This window comes from Canis lupus, chromosome 15, assembly GCF_011100685.1.
Source record: "Canis lupus familiaris isolate Mischka breed German Shepherd chromosome 15, alternate assembly UU_Cfam_GSD_1.0, whole genome shotgun sequence".
Classification (NCBI taxonomy): Eukaryota; Metazoa; Chordata; class Mammalia; order Carnivora; family Canidae; genus Canis; species Canis lupus.
The window spans coordinates 54222080-54231176 of record NC_049236.1 but is presented as its reverse complement, the minus strand read 5'-3'; positions in this window follow the sequence as shown (position 1 = coordinate 54231176).

Below are 9097 nucleotides of genomic sequence, written 5' to 3'. Positions count from 1 at the left end.
CCACCTTAGAGAATGTTGGTGAGCAATGCCAGATGCCCATATACTATTGTCCATTGCTACTCTACATTTGCAAAGACGTTGGTGGATATTAGTGGCTTCCAAAGGGAATAATAATTCAATCAAAATAGGCTGGATCATAAAGATAGTTCTTTATTTTGTGAGTTTTCCAGAGCTTTTAGAGCTTCTCTTGAGCAGTTTTAAATTTCAGCCTTACATAAAGTACTTCAACAGCTTAACATGGCTTTCTATTAAAGCTATCTTTCATTGTCAGTTTGACAAACAGTAATAAAATTAATTATTTGTTGCAAATACCTGTAGTGTGACAGGTACTGTGCTAAATTTACATACATTATCTCATTCAGTCTTCATAATAGTCCTATAAGGTAGGTACATACATAAAACACTTTTTTTTTTTTTATGATAGTCACAGAGAGAGAGAGAGAGGCAGAGATACAGGCAGAGGGAGAAGCAGGCCCCATGCACTGGGAGCCCGACGTGGGATTCGATCCCGGGTCTCCAGGATCACGCCCTGGGCCAAAGGCAGGCGCCAAACCGCTGCGCCACCCAGGGATCCCTCTTTCTTTCTTTCTTAACTAATGAAGGATGTAAGACATAGACTGCTCAAAGTTACACAACTGGTCAGTGTAGAGCTGGACAGTCTGATTCCAGATCTTACACCCATTGTAGTCCTTGGGCACCAATAATCCACTCATAGAAATAGAGAAACTATTCAAATAGATGCTTGATGAACTTCATTAAGAGTCAAGCAGAGTCAAGCTGGTAGTTAAGACATCCTCATTCCAGTGCTCACATTCTTAATCACTACTACCTACCCTCTCTTCAAGAGGAATTAGTGACCAAATTGGCTTGTAATGCTAAGACACATTTTACATTTCCCAACTAAGTTTGTTCTGAGTAAAAAAATGAGCAAACATCTGAATTTCTTCTTTTAGGATACCCAAAGAGAAAGACTTACTGAAATGTCTGGGGAGAAAAAAAAAAGAATGGAAATATTCTTAACTTTATGTTTACCTACTACTTATTTAAATTAACAAAATTAATCACAGATTTAAATTCTGTTGTCACAGGTTCAGAATTATTCCCCATGCATTATTGTGCCAGAAATGACACGGGGAAATTTCTCTCCCATAATTTATTTTAGAAAATTTAAAATTATAGAGTAACTACATCCTGATAGAGGTATTTGTGAACGTATTACCAGAATCATTGTTTTTTTAATTTCCCCATGGGAATATGTTAAAGAAAGAAGAAAGTAGAAATACTAATCTAAATAATCTACCTTAGAATGATCTACTTAAAAAATAGTAATCATGATGAAAAATGTTCCTACCCAAGTATTCTAGCATTGTTAGCCACTACCATAGTTCCATGTTTGGGATATCTGAAATGTTATATGAGGTGTGATGTAGAGGGAAGCACTCTTTTGGATGTATGCCTGTTTCCTGGAATTTCCCCTGCATCAGCTGTGAAAGTGATCCAAACGTTTAGGTTTATTTGAAGATACAGCAACTTCTGGCTGACATCTGGTCTAGTTATTTGTGGTCAAAGTACACAATTTCTCTTTTTCTTTCTTTCTTTCTTTCTTTCTTTCTTTCTTTCTTTCTTTCTTTCTTTCTTTCTTCTTTCTTTTCTTTCTTTCTTTTTTCTTTCTTTCTTTCTTTCTTTCTTTCTTTCTTTCTTTCTTTCTTTCTTTCTTTCTTTCTTTCTTTTTTTCTTCCTTTCTTTAGCTTCCTTCCTTCCTTCCTTCCTTCCTTCCTTCCTTCCTTCCGTCCTTCCTTCCTTCTGTCTCTCCTTTTCCTTCCTCTCTCTCTCTTCTCTTCCTTCTCCTTTCCTTTCTTCCCTCCTGTCTTTCCTCTTCTTGTTTTTATTAAAATTTCAGATAAAGATACAAGGTTAGTAATAGTACTTTTTTTGAAATATTTTTATTGAAAGATAATTTGGAGGCTGTGATATATTCTAATGAACTGGACATTTTAATGTATTGTTAACTTTAATTTTTACTGTAAATTTCTAGCTTGGAATAAAAAATTACTTTGATATGTCATTGCATTATATTACTTTTCATGTGCAGCAGAAGGCATTAGTCATTTATCAGCATCTTGACCTGGTGACATAATAATAATAATACCAAGATTTGAAGTTAAAAATTTGAAATTACAGCTCTCAAAAGTAGAAAATGTTGGAGATAATAGAAAATTATTCAAGGGGCACCCAGTTAGAACCTAAGTCTGCCTTAGGTTCGATTGTGATCTCAGGGTCCTAGGATTGATTGAGCCCCACATTGTGCTTCCTGCTCTGTGGGGAGCCTACTTCTCTCTCTGCCTTTGTCTCCTGCTCCCTCTGCTTGTGCTCTGTCTCTCACTCAAATAAATAAAATCTTTAAGAAAAAAAGAGAAAAGTATTTGAAGTCTGTGATTTGTCATTGATATTATAATTCTTTCATATTTTAATCAAAATTTTAGCTAATTAAAAAAAATAAGCTAATTTATGCCACTATTATTTGGTAAGGAAAGTAACATTTTATTCTTTTGGTTGTTATTGTATTATTTTTAATAGTCCTGAATACTATTTCCAAGGTTGTTAACATTTATGACTCTCAGAGAAACAAAATTATAGTATCTGAAGGCTGGCCTTTTAAGGGATCTTTCATTTCACATTTTTGATTCTACATTTTACAGTCTACCTGCTTATTAACCAATACCTGTGTGTATTTTAAATATTTCATGACTTCACTACTATTAACTGATTTATTACTGAAGGTCTAAACCAGCCTATTTGAAAAATTTACTTTGTATTTGTATTCTAGTTTCCTATATTGAGGCATTCTATTAGAAACTTTTCAGAACTTATATTTTTTATAATCCAAAGGCATACATGACATGTCACAGAATCTATTAAACTGGAATAATGATTTTATCATAAGATACTATTTAACTCCCAAGACTAAGTATTAGATAAACATAGACATTTTAGTTTAATGAGAGCTAGTTCTTAGTTATTTTACATCTTTATTTTTGGATTATTAAAAGTCATATCTAGATTAGAATTCTTGAAAGTATATATATTTCTATTTTGAAAGAGGTTTTTGGACAAATTTAGCAGAAATTAAAATTTAATCCTGAAGCTAGAAGGAACATGCTCAAAAGTAGACTAAGATGCTTCTCCTTGATTATGAAGTGTTTGATTAATAAGAAATGAGATTATCAAACATGTTAAACAAAAATGAAAACTTCCTAAAACCTAAGGTAGTACTTAAAACCAAATTCCATTTTATTCTAACATTTAATTAGATTAATAGATTTTGATAGATAAAACTAAGATAGATCTTGAATTATCTGAACATCAACATATTTATCATCTCTTTTTGTAATAATACAATATGTAGGATATTATTTTAGAAAGTTAAGAATCTATAGCATCTGTGAGTTTTCTAAAATGTCACACAAACTATATGACAGGTTGGTTATCATGTGTAATTGTTCCTAAGTATTCCTAAGTATTCATTGTTTCTATGGCAACAGGAGGAATAAAAATGTCTCTGCTTCACTGGTTCTTAGTTCATCATAAAATATTGTTTCATTATGCTTACAGAAATTCACAGAAGAAAAATAATCCTCATTTAAAAAAAACATAGATTTATCTGTATTAAGAATGGGTCCTTTGTGCTGATACAAACCATTTCATACTTACATAATGCACAGGTTGACTGGTTTCTATCAGACTTTCTATTTGTCAATCTTCCCTCCATTTTCCTCTATAACCTGTCTTTTCACTAATCTACATTTATTGCCTCCTTCATCTTAGCTGAATTCAATATCACATGATTATCTCCTTAAATACTGAGAAAGTTCTAGACAGATTCAATATACATTCATGATGAAAACGGTAAAGAAAATGGGACTGGAGAGATATTCCCTTAATATGATTATATTTCTCTACTAAATATCTCTATGATTTGGCAATGTAGTAGAAATATTCTTAGCCAGGACAATTAAATAAGAGAAATCAGTTAGAGATGTAAAAATGGGCAATTTAAGGAGTAAAATTATCTCTATGTTCAGTTAATATGATATAATACACAGAAACACCAGAGAATCGATACTAAAACTAATTCAACTATTAATGAATTGAGTGAGTTGACCAGGATATAAAATTATCATATAAAGTCAACAGTCTTCATATATACATTTAAGATTGCAACAAAGAAGACTAAATATAAAGACATGAATTTCACAAGAAATATGCAAGATCAGTATGAGGAAAAAAATTTAAAACTAAATACAGATGAATAGATAGAATAGATAAAATAGAAAGTCCCAAACTAGACACAAATACATATAGAAATTTAATATATGATAAACCGGCAAATCAGTTTACCAGGGTAAAGATTGACTCGTTAATAAATAGTGATAAGACAACTAGGTAGCCATATGGAAAATGTTAAAATTAAATTTGTCTCATATCATATAAGAGACTACTACGGATGGATTAGGTATCTAAATCTAAAGAATGAAGCCATGGATCTACTAAAAAGAAACATTCATGAATTTCTCTTTAGTTTCTGCATAGAGAAGGCATAGTGAGTGTGATATAAAATCCAAAGGCATTAATTGAAAAGACTGTTGCATTTGACAACATAAAATAAAAATGGTTGAAAAAAAACAGTCTTTAAAAATATAACTGACTTAACTTGTAGAGAAAAATTGCAACATTTAAAACCGACCAAGGGAAAGTGTCCTTTTTAAAGTAAAGAGACAAAGGACCAAAACCCTGATAGAAACTGAGAAAAAAAAAAAAAAAGAAATAATTAAAAGAATCATAAAAAATAGAAAAAAAATATTCTTAAAATATTCAATCATAATTAGAGAAATAATAGTTTAAAAATGCCAAGATCCTACTTATCATGTATCTAATGTACAAAAATTAACTATGTAATATTGAAATTTTGTCAGTGAGGCTGTGGGGAAACAAACTCATATTTTGCTAATGGGAAAGAAAATTAGTAAAATATATATATATATATATATATATATTTTTTTTTTTAGTAAAATATATTTTTGACAAAATCTGGTAATACATAACAAAACTACCTACACACTTACTCTTCAATCCAGAAACATTTAAAAACATACACTAAAGATACACCCCCAGTAATTTTTGTAACATTGTACATTTGTGTACAATGTTATTCGTTACACCATTATTTGTAATTTCAAACTATTGGAAACAACTAATACTTATATACAGGAAAGAGATTAAATAAAATATGGTCCATCTAAACAATGGAGGACTATGCACAAAAGAATAAAGAAGATTTGTATGAATTGATATGGAGTGATTTGTAGGATATATTCTTAAATGAGAAAAGCAAATTAGAAAAGAAACTATAGTGTACTATCTTTCATATAAGAAATGTGGGGATATGAGAAAATATATACATACTTGCTCATTTGTGTGAAATAAACCTAAAAATAATACTTTTTTACCAAAAAGTAAAGACATGGTTTATTTCTAGAAAGTGGATGACTAGTGGTTGTAAAGGAGAAGGGAGTGTGAGCAGGGATAAGGACAGAGTAACTCTACCCTGAATGTATCTTTTTGTATATTTCTGATTCTTAGATGTACAGTAATGCTTCATAGATATCTCATCTCCTCAAAACTTAGCCCAAAAAACTATGTGGGGAAAACTTATGTGACATGGAAACATGTACAAATGAACCAAACTGAATTACAAATGAATAACATAATCATATTGAAATAGTACAGAAAAAAACAGCTAACCTGATAACTTATAATTGTAACTTTGATTGCTTACCATAAGGCAAAAAAGGCAAAAAAGAGCACTACACAAACGCTCCTATCTAATTAGTAAATGTGTTTTTTATAGGGTATAGGTTAACAATTTCAAAACTATGTAATGATGTAACATGTGTACTAGAACTAAAAGAAAAAAATGAAAAGGAAATATATTGATTGCATGCAATGAGAGCTGGAATTCTCATCTTTGGAGAAAGATATTAAATATAAGGAAAGGGGAAAAGCTAAATAAACACTGAGGTGTTCGACTGGAATCAGATATCAGTATAAACTCATTGTTTTAACAGTTATACAAATAGCTAGATCTAGAAATACAGATGTTAGTGTACACATATATTCCTACCTCTATTGGTTGTGGCCAAAAGCACCATAAGTAATGACACACACAAGCAGTGAACACACCTACAACCTAGAGCTTGGGAGTACTTAATGAAAGATGTGAGCTTGTTTAAAACAAATGTAGGAGCCTTTTGGAAGGAGTTTGAAGGGCCAAAACTGAAATAATTTGAGAAGAAAAAAAAGATAATTATATTGGTTTTTAACCCACATAATAAAATAAATATCCAAGAGTTTATTTTGACATGAGCAACTAATTGAATAATTATATAGAGGACAAGAAATATTTTTTCCTTACAGAAGAATTTCAATTAATAAATGCAGGAGGAGAGAAGAAAATAGAAAATCACCAAGAGATAAACACCACAATGACTGTGGCAAACCAGTCTATTGATGCTAAAAGTGTAGGGTAAAAATTTGAAGAGAAGCAGTATCCTTACATAGTGCCAAAGACATCTCTCCAGAAGGTCTTTTTTTTAAAAGATTTTATTTATTTATTTATTCATGAGAGACACAGAGAGAGAGGCAGAGACAAAGGCAGAGGGAAAGCAGGTTCCTCATGGGGTGCCTGACGTGGGACTTGATCCCAGGACCCTGGGATCATGCCCTGAGCCGAAGGCAGCTGCTCAACCACTGAGCCACCCAGGTGCCACCAGAAAGTGTTTACAAGGAAAAAGAAATAGTAGCTTTTTAGAGGAGAAACCCTGCAGTCAACACTTTAGCCAAATCAGCAAAATTAACATCACCGGTACTGAGAAATAGTAACATTATGACTTCTATTACATGATGGCCTGAGAGGCACATAGTATCATGTTTATTCTAGTTTTACCAAATAATATATACATTAACTTCTGTCATGAGGAAGCATCAGAAAAACCCAAAAGGAGGGAAATTCTACAAAATAATTCACCTTCATTCTTCAAAATGTGAAGGTCCCTAAACAAAGGGAAAAGTGTGTAACTGTTGCAGACTGGGGGACATGAAGGACAAATAGCAGCAAAACAAAATTTCAGATCCTGCAAATGATTCTAGAGCATAATTCTAGAGCAGAAGAAGTACATCAGTGGGGAAATAGGTTCACAATAAATAAACATAAAATAAGCTCCATACTTTAGTTGATGGTAATATATCAGTATTAATTTCATGGTTTTTTTGAAGATTTTATTTATTTATTCATGAGAGATACACAGAGAAAGGCCAGGACACAGACAGGGAGAAGCAGGCTCCATGCAGGGAGCCCGAGGCAGGACTCCATCCAGGGAACTTGGGATCATGACCTGAGTTGAAGGCAGATATTCAGTCATTGAGCCATCCAGGTGACCCTAATTTCCTGGTTTTCATAATTAGACTATGACAATGCAAGATGTTCACTTGAGGAGAAACTGGGGAAGAGGTATATGACAACTCCCAATTTCTGCAACTTTTCTTTAAGTCTAAAATTAGTTTAAAATGAAAAGTTGAAAAAAGAAAAAAAAAAACTTCAAAAACACTCCTCAAACTACATTATTGAATAAATTATCGAATTTTTTAAAAAAATTTTTGAGAATTTCTTTTCTAGATGCTACTTTGTTCACAGTAATGGAATTTGTAAAACTCCTCTCAGAGAGTTCTTTGTTCTGAAAAACATAAGTGTTTTTCTAGGTCAATTAGATTGGCTCCCCTCTTCTAGAATCCCTCAGTTCTCTATCTCAACCCACACAGAAAATTTGTCTCTGCAGTTTATATTGAAGTCCCAGCAACTTACCTAGTAGTTTTGTCTACAATTTCCTTAGTATCATCCCTATTATAAAATCCTATTTTCTTAACAATTCTTTTTCCAAAATCAAAGTTTTTTGGTTTGTTGCCTTATGTAAGTTTATATTTTAGCCATTTAAATCACTTTCCTAGGTAAATGAACTAATAAAAGTACATGGAATTTGGGCCATATACATATTCCTCTTCAGGATTCACTAAATTTAATAAAATAACTGGCATCTGTGCTGTGATGTCCACTTATCTCACATTCCTTAAGGCATTTGCCGTCATTATTTCTACACATGTGAGGTGTCTTACATCACATTTGGGCCCTCTCTGCTTATTGCCTCTTTCAAAGGGTTGTTAGTGTAAGAATTAGAGATGCCATTGGGTTTACCTGCAGCCAAACTGCTTGCTAGATGATGGAAATTCATGGCTCTGTTTCCTTGGGACTTACTAAACTCAAGCATATTCATGTGATCCATGGAATTTCAAAGACTAGAAGAAAAAACTCTTGTATTCTCTGTCAGATGTTCTGTAAACTCCTTATCTTGAATGTTTCTCCCCAGTAACTACCAGATTTAATGACAGATTTTTAATTCTGTTCTTGAATACTTTACATACTTTCATAGTTGGTTCACACTGGCATATGGTGACCAAAAGTAAGCAGTAATTTTTTGTATATAATTCCTCGGAAACTATTTTTCTTTTTGATCCAGATCATTAATTTTCAACATTTCACAATAAGTAAAGCTTGATCACATGCATTCCTGGGCACCAAAAACAGTGCTAATAACACAGTTTCCAGAACATGGTTGTATTTCCAATAAATGTTTGTTAAATTAGTGGACAAATAGCATATCTGCTTTCAAGCTCAATGATTATCACCATGAGTGCTAGCTTTACTCCCTGTTATAATAGAAATTGATTATCTCTAAGTAATTTTTCAGTGTGGTGCTTAGATTTTGCTAGGTTACATTGTAGTAATAAACTCTACGAGAATCTCAGTGGCAGACACCAATATAGGTTTGATTCTCATGGCTGTTACATATTGGCTAACAACTGCCTGTCATTCTACTCTACTTCTCTCCACTTAGGGACCCAGGCTAGATGAATAGCCACTATCTAGGATAGTCTTGGCACAATGGAAAGAGCAATGACAGATCCACTTGACATTTTATAAAACTTC